Source organism: Hibiscus syriacus, unplaced genomic scaffold (genome assembly GCF_006381635.1).
Source record: "Hibiscus syriacus cultivar Baekdansim isolate YM2019G1 unplaced genomic scaffold, ASM638163v2 tig00012104_pilon, whole genome shotgun sequence".
Lineage (NCBI taxonomy): Eukaryota > Viridiplantae > Streptophyta > Magnoliopsida > Malvales > Malvaceae > Hibiscus > Hibiscus syriacus.
In genome coordinates, this window is record NW_024062265.1 from 482,284 (window position 1) to 495,293 (window position 13,010).

Below are 13,010 nucleotides of genomic sequence, written 5' to 3' on the forward strand. Positions count from 1 at the left end.
CTGTGGGCTATGGGGACTACTCTGATCATTCCTAGTTGGGTGACAGAAGTTGAAGGCAGTTATAAGGATGACAAATTGGCTGCTGATTGGATCAATATATTAATTGTGAATGCTACTGCTGATCCTAATTGGAAATTTTCCAAAGGAATACTACGATTTAAAGGCAGAGTTTATATTGGTCCTACTGGGTCTTTGAGGCTTCAAATTCTGCAAACATTACATGATTCCCCTCATGGGGGCCATTCAGGAATTCAAGCTACTTACCAGAGGATAAGATCATATTTTTATTGGCCTGGACTTAAAACTATGGTAGCCACTTATGTCAGATGTTGTAAAGTTTGTCAACAAACTAAGGTAGAACATGTGCCTAAACCAGGTTTGCTACAGCCTTTACCTATTCCTCACCAGGCTTGGGAGGTGGTTACTATGGATTTTATTGATGGCTTACCTACTTCATTGAAGAAAAACTGTATATTGGTGGTGGTGGATAAGTTTACAAAATACAGTCATTTTATGGCATTGTCCCACCCTTACACTGTGGTTGAGGTAGCTAAGTTGTACTTAAATAATGTCTACAAGCTACATGGTCAGCCTAAACTAGCTATTTCAGATAGGGACAAGACATTCACTAGCCTCTTTTGGAGAGAACTAATGAAGCAGCTTGGCACTACTACACTATTCAGCACAGCTTACCATCCTGAGACTAATGGTCAAACAGAAAGGGTGAATCAATGCCTTGAACAGTATTTAAGAGGGCTATGTTTTTTTTCGACCAAAGCAATGGGCTAAATGGTTGCCACATGCTGAATGGTGGTACAATACTACTTATCATACAGCACTAAACCTAACACCCTTTCAAGCTCTATATGGCTATAAACCTCCTACAATGGTTTGGCAGACTGAAACAACGATACAATCTGTTAGGGAACTAATGAGGAGCAGGGAAGAGATCAGGCAAATTGTGAAACAACAACTAGAAAATGCTGCAAACAGAATGAAACAGCAGGCAGATAAAAAGCGTTCTGAACGAAATTTTGCAATAGGGGATTGGGTTTACCTCAAACTGCAGCCGTATCGTCAAACATCCCTTGCACTGAGGAGGAATCTGAAATTAGCAGCCACATTTTACGGGCCTTACAAAATCTTAGAGAAAATTGGAGAAGTGGCATATAAACTTGACTTACCAGAAGCGTCTCGATTACACCCTGTCTTCCATGTCAGTTTGTTGAAGAAGCATATTGGCTCTACAGTAACAGCCTTGACAGATCCTCCTGTGATAGATGAAGAGGGTCAGTTTCGCATAGAGCCAAGTAAAATCTTGGGAAGAAGAATCGTCAATCGTAATAATCGACCAGTTACTCAGTTGTTAGTGAGATGGACTAACCTCGACGAGTCGATCGATACTTGGGAGGATTACTCTGTTCTCCGCGGACAGTTTCCTTCTTTTGATCCTTGGGGACAAGGATCATCTCGAGGGGTGGGTATTGTCATGGTGGAAGGAGAAGGGAGAGAACGCGAGGAAGAATTGGGGGAAGAATTGGGGGAAGAATTGCGAATGTTAGGGATTGAGCAAGAGAAATTAAGGATTAAAGCACGTGAGAAAGGGGCTAAGGATTTACCTGAAGTGGAGCAGGCTGATTCATATCAGATGATGGAGCCGGCCCAAGAAGAATGAAGACAGCCCAAGTCAGCTAGTCCAGTATCTGCAGAAGAAGACAAAGCATTAGGGGTTGTTATATTTTGTTAGAAAGGACAGCCAGCTGGCAATCCTTCTGTTAGCATTGTAACTAAATAAATTGGCTGAGTGAATATTTTCCAGAATGTCATGAATGAACAATCATTTTCTTCTCTGAATTCTCTCTAATTTCTCTATTCCTATTACCTATTTCTCACTTTCTCTTCTACATCATCTAAAACCATAACAATTATCTAATACCTAAGCATTTGAAAGTAGACATTCCCACCATTTTAAACCAAAAAGTGCAACTATTGGGAATAGATTGTTTCATGATAATAATCTTTTTCATGAATCAAACGTGAGAATGCAATTCCGTAAAAAGATTATTTCCCTTAGTAATGATCTTTTCCTTGAATCAAATGCCCCTTAAGGTATAGTTGATTTGTGCCTATATTGCATGAGATTTGAGGATTAAATCCTGCTTTTTTTTTTACATTTTCTAATAAATATTTAATAAATATTTAATTTAATGTGAAGTGTCAACATTTTATTGGTCGAAAAATATTTTTTTGAAAATAATAGGACTTTAAATGATTAAATATAATAGTTTAAAGACCTAGTTTGACCAAAAAATAGTTTAAGTACTTAAGCAAAAAGAATGCATAGTTTGAGTACTTATTTTTTTATTTTAGGATTAATACAAAAATAAATGTCTAAACTATAACCTATATTAACTTTTGGCGTCTAAAATTTTTTTCGTTAAAAATAGATATCTAGCGTTTCCAATATTACACTTTTAGATGTATGATCTCGCCGACCATCGTGAAAATCACCGCAAAGGGTTGTCGGTTTTTTGGGTTCCCTTTTTTTTGGCAATTACGAAGGCTCTAGTTTTCATGCTTTACATGACCGCACCATTGAGTTCCTCACCCTGCTTCGATCAAAACCCAACAGGTGGTAACCTTTCGCCATCAAAGGTGGGGGAATGGGAGAGAGGGGGATGACGCGGGAGGTTCGATTTTTTAAATTTTTTTTAGCAAAATCAAATTTTTATTTAAAAAATAATAAATAAATATAACGGTAAGCTTCTAAAAGGGTAACAAAGAAAACATTATACATCTATTTTTAACGAAAAAAATTTTAGACACTAAAAGTCAATTTGGGATATAATTTAGGCACTTATTTTTGTATCAAAAGGACTAACTTTTGATAGGTGAATGGTTCAACAAACAACACTATATAGTGTGAAGACCTTTTTGTAACTTCTAATAGTCGAGAGATATAATAAAGTAGTACCCTATAATCAAAGACATTTGTAAAGTACAAATGGTCAAAAACAGTGTGGGATTCTATCCTCAAATCTCATGCAGTATGCCAATTGAAGGCTTAACCCAACTATACCAGAGGGAGATTCGTTTCTGCTTTAAAAGAGTAATGTCACCTTCTGTGCTTCAAGATTGTCACAACGATATGAATGATGTGTGCAGGCCAGTGCCACCTCTCCAGCGCCAAGTTTTGTTTCCTCTACCCAATACTATCAATTCTGCCCACAATGTCACTTGGGGATCTTTGGCTTCTGCCCAGTGGGGATGGAGTAATTGCCAATTAGTATGGCAACGGATAAGGAAATAATCGTGTAGTTTTAATCAGCGATTTAAATTATAGTTGCGATTGTATTTTCGATCGGGTTGCTTTTTGTAAGCATTTCTGGTACTAGTCTTCTCTCTAGTGGGTTTGTGCCTAGTGCGAGTCGAAAATTAATACGATAACGAATAAACAAGTCCTCATTAACTTGAAATGTTCGCGTTATGTGAACAGGCTTTCCAAAGCATTGTATGGAATGAAAGTCTGTGGAAGTTCTTGATCCAAATGGGGTTCATGAGGGTAATGGTGACAAAATCTTATTTACTATCAGTGACAGATGCGGAATTTTATATTAACGGGCGAATTTAAACTTTTAAAATTTAGGGGACGAAATTGGATTTTAAAAATAAGGGGACTAGTACGAGAAAAACATATATAATCTTTTATTCAACGTGTTAATGTTTTGACCTTTGTGTCGATATTGCTTATATTTATAAACTTATCTTTGTCGTGCCAAAAAATTCTTTCATTCAACGTGCTAAAAACTACACGATTACGACACATGATAATACATAATACAGATCATGGAATATCGGATGTTGTCGAAAATATTCCCTTATTCAAAACATTACTAAAGGTGAATATTCGATTGAGTGCAATCGAGTCGAGTCAATATATATTTAAGTTAGTCGAGTTGACAAATCTTATTTTGTGATTCAAACTTTATTTGAATATTTTTTCCGAGTCAAATTTAGTTTATAAAATTCGAGTCGAGTCAAGTTATTCGATTTTTTATTTAAATTTAATTGTAAATATTTATATTGTTATGATACTAATTGATTTAAATTTAAACGGCTTTAAATAACCATATATGATATATGATATATATATATATATATATTCCTTCATATTTTTTTCATATGTGATATATATATATAACCTGCAAAATCAAGAGACTCGAAAGATATTCTTTTTATTTTTTTATTATAGAGTTTTTAAACCCTTTTTTCCCTCATCAGACGCTCCTCAAATATTTATAATAATTATTTATTTATTAAAATATGTTTTATATATTTTGAAGGGAAAAACAAGAGAATGGTTATTTAAAGATCTTCGGTCATAGCAAAAGCAAAAGCAAAAGCTAAAGAGATTACCTTACCCTTACAATTAAGTAAAGCACATGACTTTAACAAAGAAAATATTCTTCAAGTAATTTAGCATACCAACCTTTCAATTTTCCTTTTCTTATAGTCCTTACTTGTTATGAAATTTGGTGAGACTTATTAACCACATATCAAATCTTATAACTAATCACTTACATCCCATCAAAAAAAGTTAACTGTATTATGTGTCTCCAAAACTATAACTTTCATTTTAAATTGATCCTTAAACTTTAAAATATTCTAATTTCATCCCTAAACTATGACTCTCATTCTAAATTAGTCCTTACACTTTTGAACGTTCTAATTTCATCTATTATTCTCCTTCTAAATTAAGTTTGAGGACTAATTTAGAACGATAATCATAGTTTAGTGATAAAATTAGAACATTTAAAATTTTAGGGACGAGTTTAAAATATGATCCTTTGAGTATATGCGATGCAATTAACTCAAAAAATATTCAATCACTTCTACGTTACAATCTCGTAATTTATTTTAAAACAAACATTTTTATTTTAAAATTTTAATTTTTTAACTTCTTAAATCTCTAATTATATTTCAAAAAAAGTCTTAATACTAAAATAAGTGTTTAAACTATACCGCTTTTCAAGAATAGGTGCCTAGACTATTTTTCGATACATCCAGATGTTTAACTTTATAAATGCTACTATTTTAGGCCCGCCGACTATAACGGCCGTTCTAAAACCCCATTAAGTGACACATGTCACAATTTTAAAATTTTATTTTTCTTAAAAAATAAAAATAATGTTAAAAATTAAAAAAAAAACCCGCGTGCGATCCCCTTGCTGGTTGGAGTAAATGGGACTAAAATAACAAATTTTAAGAGTTTGAGTTTTTTTTGCTATTTTAGGAAAAATTTGAGGCTTTTTCAGAAATTAAATATTTTTTAATATTTTTTAATTTTTTTTAAAATTACTAGATTGTGACAATTGTCACTTAACGAGCTTTTTTAACGGCTTTTAGAACCGATACACCTAAGGTGGCAACGTTTGTAATGTTAGACACTTGGATAAGTCGAAAAATAAATTAACCACCTATTCGGGAGAAGCGCATATGAAGACTGCATATGAGAACTGTTTAACTATGTATTTATTTATTTATTTATACATGCATTGCATTGCATTTCATCTTTATTTTTAATTTTCTAAATGCCGGAAGTCTTCCACGGAAGCTGCTCTCAACCTGACGTTGAGGGCAGCCTACTACCCTACCTCCCCCTAACCCCCATTGCATATGGGAATAGGGTTTTGTTGTTGTTGTTGTAATTTTTTTTTATATATAATTTTTTTTAAAAAAACTTAATATCAATTGTTTTTTTTTGGTATAATACCTTCAAAAAAATGGAGTAAATAAATTAAATAGATATTTTTATTTTTTTACTAAGGGTTTTTAAACCCTTAAACCTTGCAAATAAGCAAAGAACAATGCTTTAACCAAAGAGAGGAGTGAACTTTTAAGATGCTTTAACCAATGTTTATCTTTCAGTTCAAGTCACTCTGGTTTGTACCTTACTTGCTAGCATTAATGTTAAAATGCTTTATTCTTTCTTTCTTTTCTTTAATTGCTTTTTTGCAAGAAATTCTTAGTTTTAATGTTAAAATGATTGCTAATTGTTTGATTTATTAAAACCTTTCTCTTTTGCTATCCTTTTTATCCTATGTCTCATGAGAAGCTAATGATGATATTTTAGATCCCAACTACATTCATGTGATGCCATAACTGTCATAAGTTTTGCCATTTTGCTTCATGTTCCATGCAATATCATTGTCCAATACTTTTCCAACACATAGATCCCTGTATGAGCTACCCTCTTTTAACCCAAACATTACCATTTTAACCCAAACATTACCATTAGACTATTTGATTTCTCGAAGTCTCCGTGTCATATACCTTTGTTCGACATATCTAGACATGATCTTAAGCCATGTCACGTCTCAATTATTTCAGAATCGGTTCGAATAATCTGTCTTCTCTATTTACGAGATTCGAAACCGAGACCTTGCTTAATTAGCACAAAGTTTCTTACTAAACTATGCTTAATGGATGGTATGGCTTGTAAAATGGAATCATAACATTAGTGGCGTTATTAAGGGATTATTCTTATAATTATTCCTTTTTATTTTGGGAAAATTAAAGTAAAACAAAACAAAAATAAAAAAAACAATATTATTTCATGAATTTGATTTATATTTGAATTAAGAATTATTAATAAAAAATATATTTTATACAGTACTAAAATTATCACTTTTGTTCTATTTTAGTACCTAAACTTTCAATTTTTTCAAAATCATACCTAACGTTTACTTTTTGTTTTATTTTAGTACCCCGCCGTTAAAAATTTAGGTACTAAAATGAAACAAAAAAAGTAACAGCGGGGTATTAAAATGAAACAAAACGTTAACGACGGGTACTAAAATAAAACAAAAAGTAAACATTAGGTATGGTTTTGAAAAAGTTGAAAGTTTAGGTACTAAACCGGAATAAAAGTGATAGTTTAGGTACTAAACATGTAGTTTACCCTAAAAAATTGATAGCCTGCCCATATAAAACTTGGGTTGGGAAAAGTCAACTAAAAGGGTAATATTGCCATTTTCTTCCACATCCCAACTCCCATGCAAGCAACAAACGGTAAACGTGTTATCTATCTGTACGCCCATATTTAAATGACATCACCAAACAGAGCAAAAACCGGTGAAAAACAAAGAAGAAGCATGAATCTTCCCATTGTCATTTCAGCTTCGATTGCCATTCTCCTTTCCATCGTCTTCTTCCCTCTGCCAAGCTCCAATTGTAACTAAAAACCCAACCTTTTTCCCTTCTTTTTTCTGATTCTTCTCATTTCCCACTTCCTTTTTTACCATTCATCAACGGGTTACTCCTTAAAATCCTGATGCATAACCTTCTTTTTTCCCGCAGATTGGCTGCAATGGAGAGCTTCTCTGATTCCATCGACTAAACTAGGTGCTGATTTGATAGTTAAAAAAGGGGTCATTTTCACCAGCGACCCTTCTTTTCCTTTTGCCGATTCCATGGCCATTCGTGACGGTAGAATCCTTCGTGTTGGAAACTATTCCTCACTTCAGGTTGTTTATCTTTCTTTTTCCTTTTTCCCATTTAAACCCCATTTATGTATTTGTGTTTTGGATGTGGTTTTTTCTTTGGCTACTGCGGTTATGCTTTCTTCTTTAACAAAATGAGAATTCATTGTATTATTCTTTGCCGTTATGGCGACTTGAATTCTATTAATGGAGTTTTATTTTGTTTTATTTTATTTCACGTATTAAGCTTTGAATGCAGGATTTGTCAGGATATGGCACTAAAGAGCTGAATCTTAAAGGAAAGAACGTGGTGCCCGGATTTATTGATTCTCACGTGCACTTGATCTCTGCAGGACTTCAGATTTTGAAATTTCACCTACTGATATTCTTTTCTTTGTGCCATTTCTTTTTCAAATGGCTTCACCTTCACTGAGCTGATATTGTGCACAGTAGAGACTAGAGATCATTCTTGACTGTTTTTAAATCCCGGTTGTAAATGAAGCACGGACACTTGGTATTGGGGGTTGTCCAAGTGTTGGACATGTGCTCACACAGGCACTTCTCCGGCACGGCATTTGCGACGGCTGTCGAAAACTAAATGATTGTGGGTGAATTCCTTATCCTTATAGCCAGCATGCAAGCTCGTAGTCGTGCATCACTTTTTTGTAGCCAGTTGCTACTAGATAGAACAGATATCCTGGACAGAAACTTTGCTCGATCTTCATACATGGTAGGGTATGGCAACATGGGATGATAATCAGTCAGTTGAGAACCCTTTAGTTTTATCATAGGTGTCGTTATTACTTATTAGCATGCTGGTGTTAAAACTATGGCAGACTAAGATTTCAGTATTCTTACATGGCATTCCCTATAAGTTTCTTTATGAATGCCTATCTTTCACAAGCATTAACCATAGATAAAAGAAAAGGAATCTCATGCGATATCCCTTTCGTTGTCAAACATATCAATCATCTAGAAGTTTTCCCAAAACATGCCTATATTTTTTACTTTTGAGAGGTAGTTTTTTTGCTTTCAACGTCCTACACTACAGCAAAATTGGCTTGTTGCGGCGTTTTTTTTACCTATAGCGGCATTTTTACGCGTCGCTAAAAACACATGCGGCGTTTTTACAAACGCCGCTAAAAGCGCCACTGAAAATAGCGTCGCTAAAGTTTGCGGCGTTTTTCAAGAAAAAACGCCGCAATAGGTGTTGTTATTTAGCGGCGTTTGATAGACAAATGCCACAATAGATGTTGATATTTAGCGGCGTTTGGAAGACAAACGCCGCAATAGATGTTGATATTTAGCGGCATTTGGAAGACAAACGCCACAGTAGGTTTCGATTTATAGCCAATGACTAACAACATATCCCTCTTATTGTCGCCAAGTAAGGATCATAATCCATGAATCGTAATCCAACCCTATCATAAGCTCAAATGGACTCTATGTCATGCCAATTTATCCAAACTAACTTAACATCCAAGGACATATTCTTTTTAAACTTGTCACATACGAATTTTATCTTGGCGTACCAAGTAACATAGTTGAGCCTTAGCTCTTTATCATTCACATGGTTTCTTATCTTGGCTTACCTAGTAACATAGTTGAGCATTAACTCCTTATCATTCACATAGTTTTTATTCATGGATTTTCAGCACAATTTACCTTATTTTCAAAGAACATGTCATAAAATGTATTTTCACCACTGAAATTAACACATATTATGTTATTTTCATTCTTACGACTAACATAACATTAAAGCTTCACATAATGCATGCTTGCGTAGTACACATTATGAACACATAGAATTTATTATAACATATTTTATTTCATACTACATACGAAATTTATTTATTTCAAGATTTCATATCACACACATCATAGTCACATACTCATGAAACATAATATAATGTTCTATGGCGATAAAGAAGACCATCAGTTTCCTTTTCACCCCAGTGTTCACTTGATTTAAAGGATAAAGAGGAACGAAGGCAAGTAAGTACCTTAGCTGCTCTTCCAAGGTTTAAGGACTCCAACAACTATAACAGCAACTATGATTAGGAGAATCAAAATGGCGATGCACATCCTCTTTCGTGTACTCTTCTGTCGATTCTTTGCTTTTTGAAGGACAACCGTCCCTGACTGGACATTACTGACTGTAGTTGAAACCTGAACAAGATTTCATTAACGCACAATGCCAAGCAAAAACACACCACTCGACCTAATATGCATACTAATAATACTTGGTAAACCACCCATTCTAAGAGATTTGAGAATATGAACAAACCTGACTATCGATGTTGTCTAAAATTTCTCCTTCTGCTTCAACAAGAACTGCAAAATCAAGGTAAATCTGACAATAGCAACCCCATTAGAAAAGTTAACTCGGTTTAGTCCATAATACATGCTAATGCGCATCTCACGTTGAATCAACTACTAAGAGAAAGAAAGCCTAACCTGGGTATCGCGAAAAGCTTCTCATTTTCGTCGCGTAATTTTTGTTCCGAGTCTGAAATCAGAGAGAAATCGAAGGGAAACAAGGGAAGAAGGGTTAAGAAATGCTGGGTTGGATTTGGGATTTTACTTATCGACCGAAGAATGGTGTACTACTTGCGACGACGTTGGAGGCGAAGGAAGCTGGGCGCAGTGAAGGAGATGGCTTCTGTAATTGGCGTGAGGAACGGATAATAGTGATGGAAAGAGGGCTAGGGCTAGAGGAGAATTAAAACGGACTTTGCGGCGTTTAAATATACAAACGCCACTGAAGGGTAACCAATTGCGGCGTTTTTAATTAAAAACGCAACTAAAGTACGCATCATTTGCGGCGTTTGTTAGAAAAACGCTGCTAAATTACTAATACTTTGCGGCGTTTCTACGAAAACGCCACTAAAGTACGAGGCTATAGCGGCGTTTTCATACGAACGCCACTAAAGTAGGAAAGGACGTAGCGGCGTTTTCATACAAACGCCACTAAAATATAAATATTTTGCGGCGTTTTTTTATAAAAACGCCACTATATAATACACCTATTGCAGCGTTTGTAAAAAGCCGCCGCTATTGTAATAATCATTAGCGGCGTTTATATCTAAAAACGCCGCAAAATGTTTAATATATAGCGGCGGTTTTGGATACAAACGCCGCTAAATACCTTTATTTATATTAGATTAACATATTTTAAATATTTCATTTCTTCTATACATAACCTAAAGTTACAACCATACATTTTAATTAAAACAGAAGTACTTATGCATAAAACTACTTAACAACAAAATACATTATAATTTAGAAACATTAAAGTACTTATGCATAAAACTACTTAACAACAAAATACATTATAATTTAGAAACATTAAAGTACTTATGCATAAAACTACTTAAAAACAAAATACATTATAATTTAGAAACATTAAAGTACTTATGCATAAACAGTCTTCACCATATTGTTCAGTACAATTTAGTCTTCATTGCTCTTTCGTGGGAAAAGGACGTAGGAAAGCTGTTTTCCTTGTTTGACGACGCATCGTTAAGTTTTTCCTCCGTGTAAATTCTATATGGAGAAACTCTTCATCCATTTCACCAAATAAATCTCCTACCTCCGGTTCACCAAGAAGACTCCTTGCGCGCTTCAGTGCTTCACTTGAAACAGATAACGACCCTCCACCTACAGTATAAAACTTGATTGGAGGTGCTTGGGAATTGAATCAAACATTAAAATATATTTAAATAGATGATATAAATGTTTACTTGGAGTAACAGTAGAGGCAACATCGTCTTCATTGAGGATCGATACTGCTTTTGCAATTGAAGATTCTTTCAACGCCACAGAGTTACCAAATTCGGTTCTAAACATAGGGTATTTTTCCATTTCTCTATCATCATTCTCAATACCCTTCGAAGATCCTACATGCGTACGATCTATGAAATTTGAGTGACCGTACAAAAAAGGAAATATAGCGGCATAAAGATTCATAGAATTTTACCTTCAAGTAGGAGATCGGCCATGGAAGGGTATGGAGCAATATGAGTTCTTGTCGAGTCATCATCGAGTTTCGACGGCGAAACCGGACCGATAGCCTCCCAGCGATAATTTGATCCATCGTCAGAGCAAAGACGCCACGTAGACATTCCGACGATAATTTCTCTTACTCAAGGCAAGACCTGCTCTTTTTTTCTCAAATATGTTAGCTTTCTGGGTTTTCCCCATTTTTAGAATACCAACCAAAACAAAATTGAAAAAGATCAGGAGCTAAGATAAGAGGGATCAAACCGTGGAATTGTGTTATAGTTCGTCGGTGAGAGGGCCGATTTGGTCGCCGGGATAGACAAAAGACGACGTCGCTTGGAATCGTGTGAGGGTTGTTGTTGTACCAGAGAAGAAACTGTGAGGGAAGAAGAGTTGAAATGATTTTAGGGTTTGGGTGGGAGAAAATGGAGGATAATATATTTAACATTTTGCGGCGTTTTTACAAAACGCCACTATATCACATATTTTTGCGGCGTTTATACAATAAGCGTCGCTATATTACACTATATTGCGGCATTTTTAGCTAAAACGCCGCTAAATGTCTACTATATTGCGGCGTTTTACTATAAACGCCATTATTGTTTAACCTTTCTGTGGCGTTTGTCTAAAAACGACGTAAAAACTATTATTAATTGCGGCGTTTGTTGAAAAAACGCCACTATATACCATCCTATGGCGGCGTTTTTCACAAAAACCCGTTATATTTATACTATTTTGCAGCGTTTTCACAAAAAACGCCGCTAAAGTCTCAATTTGTGGCGTTTGAAATGAAAACGCTGCTATATGTAATACTTTTGTGGCGTTTTATCATAATACTTAGTTTATAGGTGCGGAGGGTTAGGTGTTGTCCCTATTTGTTCATTGCTATCCATGACCATGGTCTATGTTGCAACTCTATGTTTTTGTTGAAGTGTCGTGTCTGAAACTCATGTCCAATACATGAAAATAGGGATATGACCACCAAAGATCAGAGGTGAAATTATGCACACAGTCCCTTTAAAAATTAGAAGTTAGTGGTCAAAAACATTTTGCCCCCCCTTAAAATGATAAAATTATGATTTAGTCCAAAAAGTTGTAAAGGTAGAAGCCAATACAGTGGTAAAATCTGACGATGCCGGTGTAGTTATGTAATTGAATAAAGTTACTTCCCGTGTTTTTGCTTCTTACATGCTTTTGTCAATATCGTGTAACTTTCTCAATTGCCTTGTTCTTCTGAATAAGTGTAGATGCCAAAAGGGGTTCATGGATACTGGGTGGTTGATGGAACAATGATCTTTGGGGAGGGGAACTGCCAGTGGCATCTTGGATAGACGAGGTCACAGCTGATAATCCTATAAGAAGCTGGAATTTGACTGAGAATATCTATTTATGTCAACATGAGGGTAATTTATATCGAGCATGGTAATGATATCTTATTTTGCAGGTTTGGCTGACAAGGATGGATGGTCATATGGGCTTGGCTAATTCGGTGGCGCTAAAGTTGGCTGGAGTCACTAATTTATCAAA

At 35.0% G+C, this 13,010-nt stretch overlaps 1 long non-coding RNA gene across 1 annotated transcript; it reads left to right on the forward strand.

The window, feature by feature from the left end:
- Positions 1-7,223: 7,223 nt before the first annotated feature.
- Positions 7,224-7,806, forward strand: LOC120205111. Its single transcript, XR_005524005.1, has 3 exons — positions 7,224-7,233; positions 7,360-7,526; positions 7,741-7,806. It is a non-coding gene; the product is annotated as an uncharacterized LOC120205111 (long non-coding RNA).
- The last annotated feature ends 5,204 nt before the right edge of the window (positions 7,807-13,010 follow it).